Source organism: Kogia breviceps, chromosome 2, assembly GCF_026419965.1.
Source record: "Kogia breviceps isolate mKogBre1 chromosome 2, mKogBre1 haplotype 1, whole genome shotgun sequence".
Classification (NCBI taxonomy): domain Eukaryota; kingdom Metazoa; phylum Chordata; class Mammalia; order Artiodactyla; family Physeteridae; genus Kogia; species Kogia breviceps.
In genome coordinates, this window is record NC_081311.1 from 107,476,876 (window position 1) to 107,493,634 (window position 16,759).

Consider the following 16,759-nt stretch of genomic DNA (forward strand, 5'->3'; position numbering starts at 1 on the left):
TGGAGGTTCCTTAAAAACCTAAAAATAGAATTACCATATGACCCAGCAATCCCAATACTGGGCATATACCCAGAGAAAACCATAATTCAAAAAGACACATGCACCCCATGTTCACATGCACCCCATGTTCACATGTTCACTGAAGCACTATTTACAATAGCCAGGTCATGGAAGCAATCTAAATGCTCATCAAAAGACGAATGGATAAAGATGTGGTACATATATACAATAGAACATTACTCAGACATAAAAAGGAATGAAATTGGGTCATTTGTAGAGACATGGATGGATCTAGAGACTGTCATACAGAGTGAAGTAAGTCAGAAAGAGAAAAACAAATATCGTATGTTAACGCATATATGTGGAACCTAGAAAAATGGTACAGATGAACTGGTTTGCAGAGAGAAACAGAGACACAGATGTAGAGAACAAACATATGGACACCAAGGGGGGAAAGCCGCAGGGGGGTGGGGATGGTGGTATGATTAATTGGGCAATTGGGATTGACATGTACACACTGATGTGTATAAAATTGATGACTAATAAGAACTTACTGTATAAAAAAGTAAATAAAATAAAATTTAAAAGGAAAAGAATCTGCTGTATAGCACAGGGAACTCCACTTTACTGTACAGTAGAAACTAACACAACATTGTAAAACAACTATACCCCAATTTAAAAATAAGTAAAATAAAAGGGAAAAAATAAAGAAGAAAAAAGCAAGGACCCTAGAGTCTTTCATTCTACAGGCAACTGTTTTTAGAATAATGATAAAATAACTCCCACTGACTGACCTCTTTCTGTGAGGCAGTATACTGGGAAATTTTAGGAAATCTCCTATAATTCCCAAAACAACTCAGAAAGATAAGTATCATTATCCTCACATTAAGGACAAAAAAATTGAGGTTCAGAGATATTAAATAAGTTATCACCAGTTAGTAACGTAAAAGTTTTTGCTATTATGCAACATTGCCTCTTAAAATCACTCATTCAACAAATAATTATTGTCTATTATGCACTAGGCATATACTAGGCATCGCAGAGGGTACCAGGTAAACAAAGATGAATTTCTGTCATTGTAGTCTACCTTTCAGCTAAATCTAAGATGAAAATAAGAGTTATAAACAAATAATTGCAACACAAGCCAATAAGCGCTTATGAAAGAAGTATGCAAAGAATACCACACATAAGTGGGAGTGTTGAATCCTGTAAGGTAGCAAGCAATCAAAGAAGGCTTCAGTTAGGAGAAAAAAGTGCTTGGAACACAGTACACATTATTTAAATATTTGATGTAACTCTTAAATTGAAACTTGAAGGAAGAATGGAGTTTGCCAGTGGCGAATCAAGATAAGGATATTCTAGGGGGAAAGAAGCCATATTTCCAATACCACAGTTTCAGAAAATACTAAGCAGTTTAGTATACCTAAAAAATAAGATGCTTTGTAATAAATGGTAAAGAAGTAAAAACAGGTCAGGTCAGGGAGGTTCTCATATGCTATGCTAAAAAGAGTTTGGACTTTAGTCTGTAAGAAACTGGAAGCCTTTTCTAGAGTTTAACCAAGTTGCTACTTTACAAAGATTACCTTGTCAAATTTGGAAGAATGGACAACCTTTTCGAAGGCTACTACAAATAGTCCGGGTAGTACAATTTATAATCTCTTTAGCTTCAGACTCCTACATCTAATTACCTACCTGACATTTTGAAAATCTCAAAGTATTGGGGGGCACCCGGCAGGCCTACAAGGCCTGCACTTGCCGAGCTTTAAGACTGAAGAAAGAGCCTGGAGTCAGCAACAGAGACATCAGTGGTTTAATGGATGGGCGAGTTTACATGCCTGAAGCAGGGTCCTGGAGCCACACCCAACCACCTGCGGTGCAAGCTGGGCAAGACAAGGTGGCAGTAATCGCTCCCGGAGAGATTACCACTTATAGGGGAATTGAGGCAGGTTGGGGCATTAGTTACCAGGGAAACCAGTAGTGGGGCACGCCCCTCACTGCTCCTTTGATAAGAATAATCACTAGCTGGGGCCTGGGGAAAATACTCACAGGAAGGTCAGTCAGGTGAGTTGGGTGTAGGTGAAGCATGCAGGGATGGAGCAGGGGACGTACAGAGAGCAAGAGAACAACCATCTTAAGTGGCCTGACCATACACATAGACACTCCTAGCCTAAATGTCCAAAACCAAAGTCTTGATTTCTCTATCAAATTGTGTGCTCCGTGACCAAATCTCTCAGTAACAGTGCAACCCTACAAGTTACTCAAATCAGCAACCTGAGTTCATTTTTGATTTCTGCTTCTTAACCACCAAATTATATCCCCTTATTATTAATTATTCCCAAAATATATCTCAAATCCATTCAGTTCTTTCCAGTTCCATTGCCATCACCAACCCCAAGCCATCAGTGCTCAACTGGAACACTGCAGTAGTTCCCAACTGGACTCTCCTACATTTTCCTTAACATCAATTCATTTCCTTTAAGCACTTAACTGTGATTGACAATTATTTTCATCTGTTTACTCCCTCCTATTAGAATGCCTTCATAAAGTCAAGGACCACAAACATCCTGCTTATCGCTGTTTTACTTCAGTACTCTAGCATCAGCCAGGTCAACAGAAACAATATTAACAAAACCCTTTTTTCTCTGGTTGAAAGTGATGTGTTTTTGTTTTATGGTGTGTTTGTTTTTTCGGTACGCGGCCCTCTCACTGTTGTGGCCTCTCCCTTTGCGGAGCACAGGCTCCAGACACGCGGGCTCAGTGGCCATGGCTCACGGGCCCAGCGGCTCCGCAACATGTGGGATCTTCCCAGACTGGGGCACGAACCCGTGTCCCCTGCATCAGCAGGTGGATCCTCAACCACTGCGCCACCAGGGAAGCCCGAAAGTGACGTGTTTTAAAAGTAATTTGTCTTAATTAACGTTCCATTATAGAACCAAAGAATTATACTTTACAAACTTGAAATTTCTATACATAGGAATGAGATTTATCAGAGATTAATATATTAAAAAAGCTACTTATTCTACTAAAAAACAAACAAACAAACAAAACCCAACATACGCTTACTAAGTACCAGGCACTATTTCAAGTATTTTACATATATTAAGTCATTTAAGCCTCACAATGGCCTGTGACTTCTTTTATCTCAATTTTACAGATAAGGAAACAAAGACACTTGATATAAAGTAATCTGCCCAAGGTCACTCAAGGAGTGTAAGGCAGAACACACAATCAAGCCTAGGCAGCCTGGAGCCCATACTCTTGACCATTACCTAATACCTCTCAGAGTAGACAGTTAATATTTCTTGACCAAATAAACAACTGAGATAGAGAGTAAAGGAGAAGAGAAGAGGAATAGATTTAGGGGATATGATGAATTTGAAGTACTCTGAAAAGGCTATGAGGTACTGTGGAATAAGTAGTTATAAATAGAGATAAGAATTCAGAAGTCAGCAGGTCCTACAGAAAGCCACCTACAAAATGTTAGTCTCTGTATGAAAAGTGATTATATAATTTAAAAAGTTAGATGTGCTCTTAAATTGTCACCATTTACATCCAACTCTGTAATAAAAACATGTTTTAACAAAGCACAGAATGCCTCATTGAACACTGAACGTACTATGAAAAATTCTGTATTGCCTTTAAGTAGTATTTCATATCTACATAAAGTTAAATTTGTATTTTGTTAAAATATAAAAGTGCAGATATTGGGACTTCCCTGGCAGTGCAGTGGTTATGACTCCGTGCTTCCACTGCAGGGGGCGTGGGTTTAATCCCTAGTTGGGGAACTAAGATCCAGCAAGCTATGCTAAGCAGCCAAAATATTTAAAAAATAAAAGTGTAGATGTTTGTTTTGTTTTGTTTGTTTTTAACTTGACAAAATGACACCCAAATACAAGAAAATGTGACAAGGACAAGAAAACGTCTAAAAACGTGGAAGCACACCATACATGCCAGATATCAAAACATACTATAAAGTTATAGAAATTAAGAAAATGGGTATGGTACAAGTCAAAGAAAAGACAGAACAATGAAAGAGAAGAGAATCCAAACAAAACCAAGTGTATATATATTGTGAAACCAAATGTAACAGTAAAAATTATATATACATATTATGTTTTATTATCTACTTCTAATCATCATAAAGCTTTTTCTAAGTGTCACAAATAATCTAGAAACCATAAGGGAAAAGACATAAATTTCGACACTAAAATAATTTACACTATGTCACAGAAAACAGCATTAAAAAGTTAAAAAAACAAATTTCAAAATGAGAATAAACATGACAAGGAGTTAAAAACCTAAGAAGTAATTTCTTTAAAATTACTAAGGGACTATGATAGATAACAACAGTCTATTCAAAGGAGTAAACAACAATGGACAATATACACATAAAAGATGCTCAACATCAACAGAATTCAACTAGACAGAATTAAATAAATGAGGGATCACTTTTTACAATCAGACTAGATAGAATAAAAGATGTGAAACAGGTGCTCTCACACACTGTTAGGAAAGACAATAGGCATAACCTTTCTGTAGAGCAATTTAGGAATTATAGAGTATTGTATTAATAAATAACACTAAATAATACTATTTCTAAAAAGTTAGATTTAAGGGATAATCAGGCAAGCATACAAAAATGGTGTTCATGACAGCATTGTTTTTAAAAGTTAATAATTGATCCAGCAATCCTACTTCTGGGTATACATATGTATATATACATACCCAGAAGTATACATATACATGTACATGTACACGTATATACATGTATATATTGGGACTTCCCTGGTGGCACAGTGGTTAAGAATCCGCCTGCCAATGCAGGAGACATGGGTTTGATCCCTGGTCCGGGAAGATCCCACATGCCACGGAGCAATACTGTGTGCCACAACTACTGAGCCTGTGCTCAAGAGCCTGTGCGCCACAACTACTGACCCCTCGTGCCACAACTACTGAAGCCCGCGTGCCTAGAGTCCATGCTCCACAACAAGAGAAGCCACCACAACGAGAAGCCTGCACACCACAACGAAGAGTAGCCCCTGCTCACCGCAACTAGAGAAAGCCCACGCATAGCAAAGGAGACCCAACGCTGCCAAAAATAAGTAAATAATACATACATACATATATATATATATATATATATACCCAGATATGTATATACATATATCCAAAAGAACACTAATATCCAAAAGAACTAAAAACATATCTTGAAGAGATATTCGCACCCATTCACTGCAGCATTATTCACAATAGCCAAAAAGTGGAAGCAACCTAAATGTTCACTGGCAGATGAATGGATAAATAAAATATGGTGTATATAAACAATGGAATATTAATTCAGCCTTAAAAAAAAAGGAAGTCCTGTCATATGCCACAACATGAATGAACCATGATGGCATGACGCTAAGTGAAATAACCCACTCACAGATGGACAAACACTACATGATTCCATTTATATGCGGCATCTAAAGTCAAACTCTTAGAAACAGAAAGTAGAATGGTGGTTGCCAGGGGCTGCAGAAGGCAGGAAAAGAACAGTTGTTGATCAACGAGTACAGAGTCTCAGTTTTGCAAGATGAAAAAGTTCCAGAGATCTGTTGTATGACAAGGTGCATATACTTAACACTACTGTTCTGTATGCTTACAATTGGTTAAGATGATAAAGTTTATATATTTTTTACCACAATCAAAAAAGAAGTTAATCAAAAATAATGTAAATATCCATCAGCTAGGAACTGGTTATGTTAGAAACATACAATGTAATACCAGAGAGCCATCAAAACTGATATTGAGGACTTCCTCGGTGGCGCAGTGGTTGAGAATCCGCCTGCCAATGCAGGGGACACGGGTTTGATCCCTGGTGCGGGAAGATCCCACATGCCGTGTAGCAACTAAGCCGGTGTACCACAACTACTGAGCCTGCGCTCTAGAGCCCGTGAGCCACAACTACTGAGCCCACGTGCCACAACTACTGAAGCCTGCAAGCCTAGAGCCTATGCTCTGCAACAAAAGAAGCCACCACAATGAGAAGCCCGCTCACTGCAATGAAGAGTAGCCCCCACTCACCGCAAATAGAGAAGGCCTGCGCGCAGCAACGAAGACCCAACGCAGCTAAAAATAAATAAAATAAATAAATTTATTTTTAAAAAATGATATTGATTTTCAGTCATATTCACAGCCTATTTTAGAGTCAAAAAACAGTTTACAAAAAGAGCAAAGTAGGGGACTTCCCTGGTGGTCCAGCACTTAAGACTCCACACTCACAATGCAGGGGACCCGGGTTCGATCCCTGGTCAGGGAACTAGATCCTGCAGGATGAAATGAAGATCCCTCACAAGGCAACGAAGATCCTGAATGCTGCAACTAAGACCCAGCGCAGCCAAAATAAATAAATAAATAAATATTTTTTAAAAGAGCAAAGTAGTATTGTACTATTCATATGCATGTCTGTACCTATTAGAGATCTGTAAGGATATTCAGCAAGGTTTAATGGTCATATCTCTGGCTAATAGGAATACAGATTACTTTCTTTTTTATATTTTTCTGTGTTTTTAAATACAATGAGTATGTATTATGTGATGCCAAAGGATAGCTCAAAAGAGGAAGTGACTGCCACCACTGGTTCCAGAATCCTAGGATGGAATTTCACATTTCTCACTCTATGCCTGGCACATATTGGGGGATCAATAAATATTTGAGAGGCAGGAATCAGCAGTGGTTAAGAGCTCAGGAATGAGACAGATCTGGATATGAATCTCAGCTCCAAAATTTACTAATCAGGCCTTAAAGTCTTATTCAGGGTGGGGAGGGATAAACTGGGAGATTAGGATTGACATACACACCACCATATATAAAATAGATAACTAATAAGGACCTACTGTATAGCACAGGGAACTCTATTAAATACTCTGTAATGACCTATATGGGGAAAGAACCTAAAAAAGAGGGGATACATGTATATGTATGACTGATTCACTGTGCTATACAGTAGAAATGAACACAACATTTTATTTATTTATTTATGGGGTTTTTTTGTTTGTTTGTTTGGTTGGTTGGTTTTTTCTTTTGCAGTGTGCGGGCCTCTCACTGCTGTGGCCTCTCCCGTTGCGGAGCACAGGCTCCGGACACGCAGGCTCAGCGGCCATGGCTCACGGGCCCAGACGCTCCGCGGCATGTGGGATCTTACCGGACCGGGGCACGAACCCGTGTCCCCTGCATTGGCAGGCGGACTCTCAACCACCGCGCCACCAAGGAAGCCCAACACAACATTTTAAATCAACTGTACCGCAATAAAAAAATTTTTTTTAAAGTCTTACTGAACTTCACTGAATTCCAACTTCTTCAAATATAAAACATCACAGAACAACACCTGCAGATTGTTGAAGGGAACATGTACTGAAATCACTTAACACCATTCCTGGCTCAGAGGAAACACTCGATAAAATGATGGCCATTACTATTTATTGACTTGATTTACACTAGAAGCCCTCACGACAAAAAAAAAAAAAAAAAAAAAAAAAAGCATCTATATAAGACTCTTCTGCTTAATTATATGAAATTCCCAGCTGCATTAAAAAGCAAGAGTCAACACTTTCTTTGGTGTAACCAGAACACTGTGGCTGAAAAGTATGATTACATTCCTATATCTAGAAGGATTACAACATAAAATTTACCATCTAGTTGATGCATAAACATGACTCATGAGTATAGGACACAGACTTATTAATGCTTCAATTTAAAAAAAATAAAGAAAATATGCTTATTTCAGTCCACAAGTAGAATGGAAAAAGTAACTACAAAACATGACTAATGAAGACTTAATTTAGAGAGACATTAGAAGAACAAGTAACACTACGATTCATTTCGTTTGTCCTGTTTTCCTCACTACTTTTGGACGAGGAGCCTGTCTTTTTGGCACTACTCTCCCCGCAAAGTCTGGCATAGTGCCTAATACAGTATAAGTACTCAATAAATATTTACAAGATGATTTCTAAGAGAAAGTATTAGTGAAACCGCGGAGAAAACTGAGTTAGAATTTATCTGAGACAGTCTCGGTCAAAATGATAGGAAAAAGAGTTTAAAACGAGAGCCATCAGGTTTGGGGAGGGAAGGTCTTTCCTGATAACACCTTCTGCATCTCTTTTGTTCAATGAGTTTCCCAAACAACCTCAAAGGGAGCGTCCAACAGTAAAAACACACTCAACTTTGTCCCTCCACGGGGGGCATAAACCAGGGCCTAACGTGCTAAGCTTGTTAGGCTTTTGGCTCCAAGGTTTTTCTAATAATGTGTATTCTTCGGTGTACTATAGTTGGCACCCTATCGACACTTGTTTAATGTATGCTTTACATTAATATATATGGAAAAAAAAGAATAGGACCATTCTCATCAATCATGAGCCCTTCTGTAGCGTTTCTCCTTCGAACCAGACTTTAGAAGTTGGTTTGTAAGAGTGGGAGGAGTTAGCTCAGAACTTCTGAGCCGGTTCTTTTTAGTCAAACTGAAGACGTGAAGGTTTTAGAGGCACCCTCCACAAATATATGGGTGCAACCTAATCCTGAGCAACTCAAAAGACAAAAATAGTGAGACTCGGGGAGTGAAGAGTGCGGTGGAGCATGGCATTCTGGACTTGGGAACTACCCTCACCCCATCCCACTTCAACCACTCTTAATTAAAGTGCAATTAAATTCAATTCAGCTTCCTATCTCTCACGTAAGAAACTACCAACTTGCCCGCCACGCCACTCCCAGACGGCCACACCTGGTGTATTCGCTGCAGAATCTCCAACTCCCGCCACAGGTTTGGCCTGTGTCCGCCGCAAAGCGGAAGTCACTTCAAAGGGACAAACTGAAAGTAAGAGAGTGTAAATACCAGGAATCTAAAACTCCTACGGCGTTCTTAGAAAACTCTTCCTCGACTACCTTTCGCTTCTAACTCTTCACTCTTCTGCTAGGTTGGTGAAAAGGCTTCACCACTGCCCTGCGACTACTTCCCCGCCCCAAACTCCAAATCGTTCAAGTTTGTCCTTTCTCATTGGCCAATGAGGCGACGTGGGTACCTCCCAGGAACTACAATTCCCGTCAGGCGTCGCGGGAAGCAAACGGATGAGATGAAATGGGCGGGGGCAAAGCACGTTGGGAACTGTAGTCGGCTGCAAGCCTAAGAGAGCAATCACCCCGCCTTTCCTCGCTGAGGCTGGAGAACCAGGTGTTCGGCTTAGAGCCTGTTACTGCTGAGGGGAGGAGCCAAGTCCTTAAGCAGCAGTCCCCACTTCCCACATGGAGGACGAAAATTTTCCTTTACTCCTATAAAGCAATATAAATACTCCTTGAAAAAATATGGTTGTCTTTCCAATACCTCCAGGTCAGTAAAAACTTCCAGAACTCCCCCACCTCGGGCTCCGACTCGTGGGAAAAGGTGGCTCTTTTACAAGTGGGCAAAATGGCTGTCCTCTTAGGTTTATCATTGGTTGTACTTTGCGTCCTTCAAGGGCGGAAACTTACAGCCGATTGGCTCTTTTTCCCTTGTGGGTGGAGAAAGACTTGGCTTGGCTCTCCCGCGGCCCGGGAGGCGATGAAGGGGTGGAGAGAAGGCAGTTTGTTCAGGCATGATTGGATGATCCTCATGTCACTCCGAGGATGTACAACCTATGATTTGTCTACTGCCCTTCAACGAGAACGAAGAGGCGGGGCTAGTGCGTGGTGGGAAGGGGCGGGATTTTGCCAGCCGCGGCTGCCGCTGGAGCCGGTGTCCGGGCTGGTGATGGGGTTAATTCCTTTTCGTAAGACTCTTACTTGCACCCACCCAGCCCCGCCGTCGCCCCGCCGCGCCGCGCTCCAACCGCCTCCTCCTCCTCCTCCTCAGTAACGCGGGTAAGAGATGCCCTCGCCTCCCCCCTCCAGCTCCCCGGGAATAACGCGCTTCGCTCCCCTCCCCCGCCCGCCAACCGGTAGCGCTAACGGAGGAGGCAGGCAGGGGAGAATATGTGGTGTGTGCGAAGGTGGCCTTCCCCGCCGAGCGGTCGGCGCTCCAGCCAGGGCCCTGCCGAGGTGCTGCTGCTGCCAGCCTCGCCGGGAGGTCGGGTTCCGAAGGAGCCCCGTCTCGCCTGGCCCGCCGCTGCGGCTGCGGCTGCATCTGCATCCAGTACCTTGTGCCCACCGCCCCCACCCGGGGGCCATGTGAAAAGCAAACCCCTCGAGGCCTAGCGGAGGAGGCAGGGGAAAGGTTCCCAGGTCCCTGCCATGGCTGCTGCTACTTGCTTTTGCAGCCCTAGGGACTCGGGAACCAGCCACAGCAGGCCTGCCCGGAGCGGGCGCCGTGCGTGGCTCTGCTCTCCCGGGTGGCTGGCGCCGGTGCCCCAGGCTCCCCGGCCCACCCCACGGCCGCCACCCCCGGCCTTGCACCCCGAGAATTTTTAGAAAGGAAGTAAGGCATTCCGACCGTTTGGTGAAATGTTAGGTGGTGCATTTTGCGTGTGGTACCAGAAAAAGCACAATGGGAATATTAGAAAGTTGAATGACTGTCAGTGCCACGGACTTCGGGGATCAGATTTACACACATTATGGGTGAGCCTTGGGCTCTGCCCCCCGGATTCCTGTGTGTTTGAAGTTTTTCGTCTCTCTTTTTTTGTTGCTAGGTGCAGAGGAGAGTGCCTCTGTTCTTTGAGCTTGCTCTTATGCAGAAACAAACTGTTAAGGCCATCAGGTCCCGCGTATAATTTTGGGGTAGCAAGTCAACTAAGTAAAAGACAAAGAGAGCTTAGTAAATAGATGATTTTTCTAATATGATTTTCCTGAAAAAAAAGTGTGTATATATATGTATATTTGTATATATGTATGTGCATGTATGTATATATCTGAGGTTATGGTTTGCCTGAATGTAATTTTGAAGAAACCCTCTGCTTTTAGCCTAAATGTCTATGATTACAAGAACTTTTGAATAATGAAAAGATGGTTAAAGTCAAACTGGCAGCCCACCTACTTGTAATATTTGAAACTGTAAAATCTGTGTAATATTTAACATAGTAGGATACCAGTGTGTCTAGGTTAATTGGACACACCTCAGCTTAACAAAATTTGACATATTTGGCCCTATTGGAGAGGAAATGATAACAGAATTTGAAATATTTGACCATATTTGAGAGGGAATGCTTCTTTCTCACGCGTTGATTGAGTGCTCATCTTTTCAGTCCTTGCTTCTTTGTGGGGGGGTGAATATGTTCTTAAATAATGGATTCTGTAATTTGTTGTAGACATGTCTGTAATCAGAGGTAAAACCCCGGGCCCAGTCCTGAGGCTTCCTTGTTACCAGAATAAACTTGGGTTCTGAAGAAATATCTGAGTTTTGACTAAGCATTGGACCATTTCTTCAGGGTCTGAGAAGACTATAATGGCTTAATGATCTTCCATATTCCATAACTAATATACCTAGGTAGAGAATTGACATAGATCCATAGATTCAGGACCTGAAAGAAATTTGGATGGTGTGTTAGAATTAAAAAATGAAACCCTGAGTATAACCTTGAAGGGTAAGTCCCCTCAGCTCCCCACAAAAAGTGCCCATAGCATACATTACTCAGCATAGCATTTTCTAAAACTTGTTGGGTAATTGATAAATTACTATAATGCTTTCAGATCTCATGTGCCTTATGTACAGAAAGGGCTGATGAAAATGTAGGAGGCTTCTGTATTCTCTTATTAGCTGCAGGACCCTTCTATGAGCCTCAGTTCAGTTTCCTCATCTATAAAATGGGGGTGGTTATGCTTAACTCACAGAGTTGTGAGGATTAGAGATGAAGTATGTAAAGCCTCTCACATTGTGCCTAACACATACGATGTATCAATATGTTAAATATTAACTTTTATTATTTTCACACATTAAGAGAATGAGTTTGTTTCTCAAACGCACACGGTATTGTTGGAGCCTCAACATGTTCTGTTAGTGAGGAGTGCTGTGGGGATTTTCGTTTATGTTGTGACTTTAAGTGCAGTTTGTAATTAGCCATTTTCAAAGGGAAAGGTTTGTTGGAAATTGGTCATCAGGTACAAAAGAGTTATTTATTTTACAGGAGATTTTTTTAAAATAATTTTTTGGAAACATCTAGTCTTTGTTGTTTTATTTATTTTTATTATTATTATTATTTTTTGGCTACGTTGGGTCTTTGTTGCTGTGCACAGGCTTCCTCTAGTTGCATCAAGCCAGGGCTACTCTTCATTGCTGTGCGCGGGCTTCTCATTGCGGTGGCTTCTCTTGTTGCATAGCACGTACTCTAGGCGCACAGGCTTCAGTAGTTGTGGCTCGTGGGCTCTAGAGTGCAGGCTCAGTAGTTGTGGCACACGGGCTTAGTTGCTCCGTGGCACGTGGGATCTTCCTGGACCAGGGCTCAAACCCGTGTCCCCTGCATTGGCAGGCAGCTTCTTAACCACTGCGCCACCAGGGAAGTCCCTATAGGAGATTTTTTTATTTTGCAGTAAAATGCAGGTGTTTGTTGACTATTTCAAATGCATTATCTGGAATAAAAGTATGTGGTAAATTATTTTAGTGGTAAATCATTATAATATCTTTTAAATTTTATTTAGCTGATGTTTCAAGATCAAATTTATATAGTTGCTATCCACATTCATTGTGCTACCAGGGGCAAGCAATCGTTGAACTCTTTATAGTGTTGACATTAAGTAAGTTGTTTGAATTTGTGATGGCCATAGGCTTATTACTGTTTTGTTGCTGTTTTTAATTCTCATTATTTATCAGTTCTTAAGTGTTTCTTTTCTGTGGTACAACATGCTAGACACACTGTTCCTTTCTCCTCCCAGGCACTTTTGAAAACCTACTGGGTCTTCATACATAATAGTGTCCTGGAGTTTGTACAGTGAGACAAGTTTAAAGTTAGCCTGAAAACAGTTTTATTATGAAGCCTTCTAACAGTAATTCCAGGCCAGGGTTCAAGGCAGCTACACCTTATGCTGAGTAGCGAGCTGAAATATGTAATGTTATGGTGGACCTCCAAAGTTACTGAACCCAGTACAGTTGGATGCTCCTTCGAGGGACATTAAATGGCAGCAGCGTACAAAATTTTGTAAATTGAAATACACTTTTTCATATATTATGCAGAAGACAAGAATTGCCGAGTAATGAAAGACATGTTCTTGTACTGGCACTATAGAACACATAATTATACCCATTTGAGTTAATGTTAAGTTTTGTGGGTTTTTTTAAATAAATATATTTATTTTTATTTATTTTATTTTTGGCTGCATCGTGTCTCCGTTGCTGCGCACGGGCTTTCTCTAGTTGCAGCGAGCGGGGGCTACTCTTCATTGTGGTGCGCAGGCTTCTCATTACAGTGGCTTCTCTTGTTGCACAGTATGGGCTCTAGGCACGTGGGCTTCAGTACTTGTAGCACATGAGCTTCAGTAGTTGTGGCTTGTGGGCTTTAGAGCACAGGCTCAGTAGTTGTGGCGTATGGGTTTAGTTGCTCTGCAGCATGTGGGATCTTCCCAGACCAGGGATCGAACCCGTGTCCCCTGCATTGGCAGGCAGATTCTTAACCACTGTGCCACCAGGGAAGTCCCTAATGTTAAGTTTTAATTCCTTAGAAATAAAGAAGCACTGAGAGTTGATAACAGTTTTATTTTTTCCATTCTTGAAAATGTTACAATAATAAATCCTTAAGACTGATAGGTTTATATTATATTGTTGCTATTTGCATTAGAAAATCTCACTATTAACACTTTCATGATCTATTGTAAATATGTTGGGCAGTCTGTATGTCAAAGAGGTGTGGTTCCAAATGGTAGTGAACTTTTCAGATAGCACTTGCTGCTCCAAACCACAAAATCAGTACACTATCTTTTCGGTCATATCTACATACAGTGATGATAACTTACTACTTATAACTCAAGATGAATAAACTAAGACGGTTATAATAAAGAGAAGGGAGCGTGTCAGTTTTTTCTCGGTATAAGAGTAGTCTTTTTCTAAAGGAGTAAAATAATTTTCCCACTTGATCCCTGTGAATTCTGAAAATGCTTACTAGTAATACAGACATGGGCAAAGAGTCAAATCATATAATCAAACAATTTTATTAATTTTGCTTTCCAAATAAGGATATGTTATATAATAACAGATTTGCTTATACCTGATAAGTATGTGTATTTTTCTAGGATTTAATTCAATAGTTATTGGTTGATGCTTGAAATAAGAGATGAGTTATTTAATCCTGGCTCAAAACTAGTTCTCTACCTTATTTTCCTGCAATTTGGTTTTTTATTCCCACATTTTATCCTTTATTATTTTGCCTCTTCTTACCTTTTTAGTTTCCACACATACCTATTAACTTGAAATTTTTTCCTATGAGTTTTGAAAGCCTACACTTTATGATTTTTGTTATTCTCTTTGCCATCTGAGTTGTAGATTTGCGACTTTTTTCTTAATTTCTACCTGTAAGCTCACTTCTGCAAGCAAATTGTGACGTTTTTGAGCCTTCTTATTTCATAAATACTAGACCACATAACATGTTTAAATGATTGTTCTTGTAGCCTGCTTGACTAAAGTTTTCATCTACAACTCCCTAAAGCTTCTTTCTCTCCAAAAGAAATTAAGTATGGAACATAAACTACATTCATTTTTAACTCTTGACCTTTGTTCTTAAAAGTCAATAATTTGATATTGTCTTGTCTTAAGAGTTTAAAGTACTATAATTTGACTTCTCCCAACTTTAGCTTGATCAGTGACAGATATAATTTACTTTTGTGGTTTACTTGTGCAATTAACTTCACTAATCTGCCTTCTACATGAAAGAAGTTCCATACTGGTATAAAATATTACCTTACAGTCTGAGTTAGAAGTTTAACTAACTGCAGATTCACTTTGTTGTCTTGGTCCTCACTGGGGAGGGCAGCTATGGGATTAAAAATTTTTTTTTTCTTTAAGTTTTCATGTTGTGGGGGAAAAAAATCTGTACATATATGCAAGGCAATGGCTTAAATGAGCATAAGTCCTTCATGTTAAAAGTCCTCTTGGGGAATCAGCTTATTACAGAAGTTCTGTGTTTAAAAATAAGTATCTTTTTACTGGAAACAACCCAAATACCCCTTAATGACTGAATGGTTAAACATCATGCTATATCCATACCGTGGAATACTATGCAGCAATAAAAAGGAACAAAGCATAGTATACAGCAACTTGCATGGATCTTGAAGGAATTATGCCAAGTGAAAAAACAATCTTAAAGTGGGACAACCACATGGTTCCATTTATATGACATTCTCAAAATGACAGAATTAGAATGCAGATCTGTGATTGCCAAGCATTGGGGATGGGGTGGGAGGATAAGGGTGGTTGTGACTGTAAAGGGTTAATATGAGGGATCTTTGCGGAGATTGAACAGCTCTGTATCTTGATTGTGGTGGTGGTTATGTAAATCTATATACATGTGATAAAATTACATAGAAACACACACGGAGTGCATGTAAAATTGGTAAAATCTGAATAAAATTGTGGATTATATCAGTGTCAGTACCTGGTTTTGATATTGACTTACACAGTCATCCCTTGTTATCCACTGGGAATTGGTTCCAGGACTCCCATTGGATACCTAAATTCACAGGTGCTCAAGTCCCTTGTATAAAATGGCATAGTATTTGCATATAACCTACGCACATTTTCCCATATACTTTAAACCATATCTAGATTACTTATAATACCAAATGCTATGTAAGTCATTGTATTGATAAGTACAATGCAAATGCTACATAAATAGTTGCCAGTGCACGGCAAGTTCAAGTTTTCCTTTTTGGAACTTTCTGAAATTGTTTTCCTGAGTATTTTCAGTCTGTTGGTTGGATCCACAGATATGAAACCTGTGGATATGGAAGACCAACTGTATAATGTCATTATTGGGGGAAACTGGATGAAGAGTACATGAGAGCTTGCAGTACTGTTTTTTTTTTTTTTTTTTTTTTGCAGTACTGTTTTTTACACTTCATGTGAATCTATAATTATTTTTAAATTATTGAGTCAATTACAGAAAAAAAATACCCTTTACTTATATATATGTTCCTGTATAGTATTGGGGGGAAAAGCATCTGGGGTTTTTTTTCGTTTTGTTTAATTAATTGATTGATTGATTAATTTTTGGCTGCGTTCGGTCTTCCTTGCTGCGTGTGGGCTTTTTCTAGTTGTGTGCGGGGGCTACTCTCCGTTGTGTGCAGGCTTCTCATTGCGGTAGCTTCTGTTGTTGCAGAGCACGGGCTCTAGGCACATGGGCTTCAGTAGTTGTGGCGCATGGGCTTAGTTGCTCTGCAGCATGTGGGATCTTCCCAGACCAGGGCTCGAACCTCTGTCCACTGCATTGGCAGGCAGATTCTTAACCACTGCACCACCAGGGAAGTCCCAAAGCATCTGTTTTTAAGCAAATATTCTCTGCAAAATACCAGTCATACATTTCTTATTGTTCATGTACATTTGCATGCAATAGAAATACTTCTACGTCAAACATACCTGACACGCAGTTTCCGTTTTCATTTTATATGCCTTGTTTCCCCTAAATGCCAGTTCATTCTTATTTTATTAGGGCTTGCTGCCTTTCACTTTACAAGCTCACTTCATGTGAACTAGAAAGAATCTGATATCAGTCATCTATATTGTTCATTTTCCAGTTGCTAGAAAAGGATTTTGTCAAGAGAGGCTGTACATTCATTATTCAACTAGATAATTGCATTTTAAGCAAATTGATCATCTGTAAGACAATAAAAGATTTTG

At 40.1% G+C, this 16,759-nt stretch overlaps 1 protein-coding gene across 6 annotated transcripts in view; it reads right to left on the minus strand.

Annotated features, from left to right (window-relative positions):
• Nucleotides 1-16,759, minus strand: part of ZRANB3 (zinc finger RANBP2-type containing 3) — a 285,790-nt gene that overhangs the window by 244,713 nt on the left and 24,318 nt on the right. The window contains exons 1-2 of one of the 6 annotated variants that reach the window (XM_067025924.1): nucleotides 9,356-9,383; nucleotides 6,067-6,111 (exon numbers count right to left, since the gene is read on the minus strand). The exons of 1 other annotated variant lie outside the window; for it this stretch is intronic. The gene's annotated coding sequence lies outside the window, so the exon portion shown is untranslated. Of the gene's footprint in view, nucleotides 1-6,066; nucleotides 6,112-8,758; nucleotides 8,975-9,355; nucleotides 9,384-16,759 lie in introns of those variants that run through there. 4 more of the 6 variants (XM_067025921.1, XM_067025923.1, XM_067025926.1 and 1 more) reach the window with 4 other exon arrangements.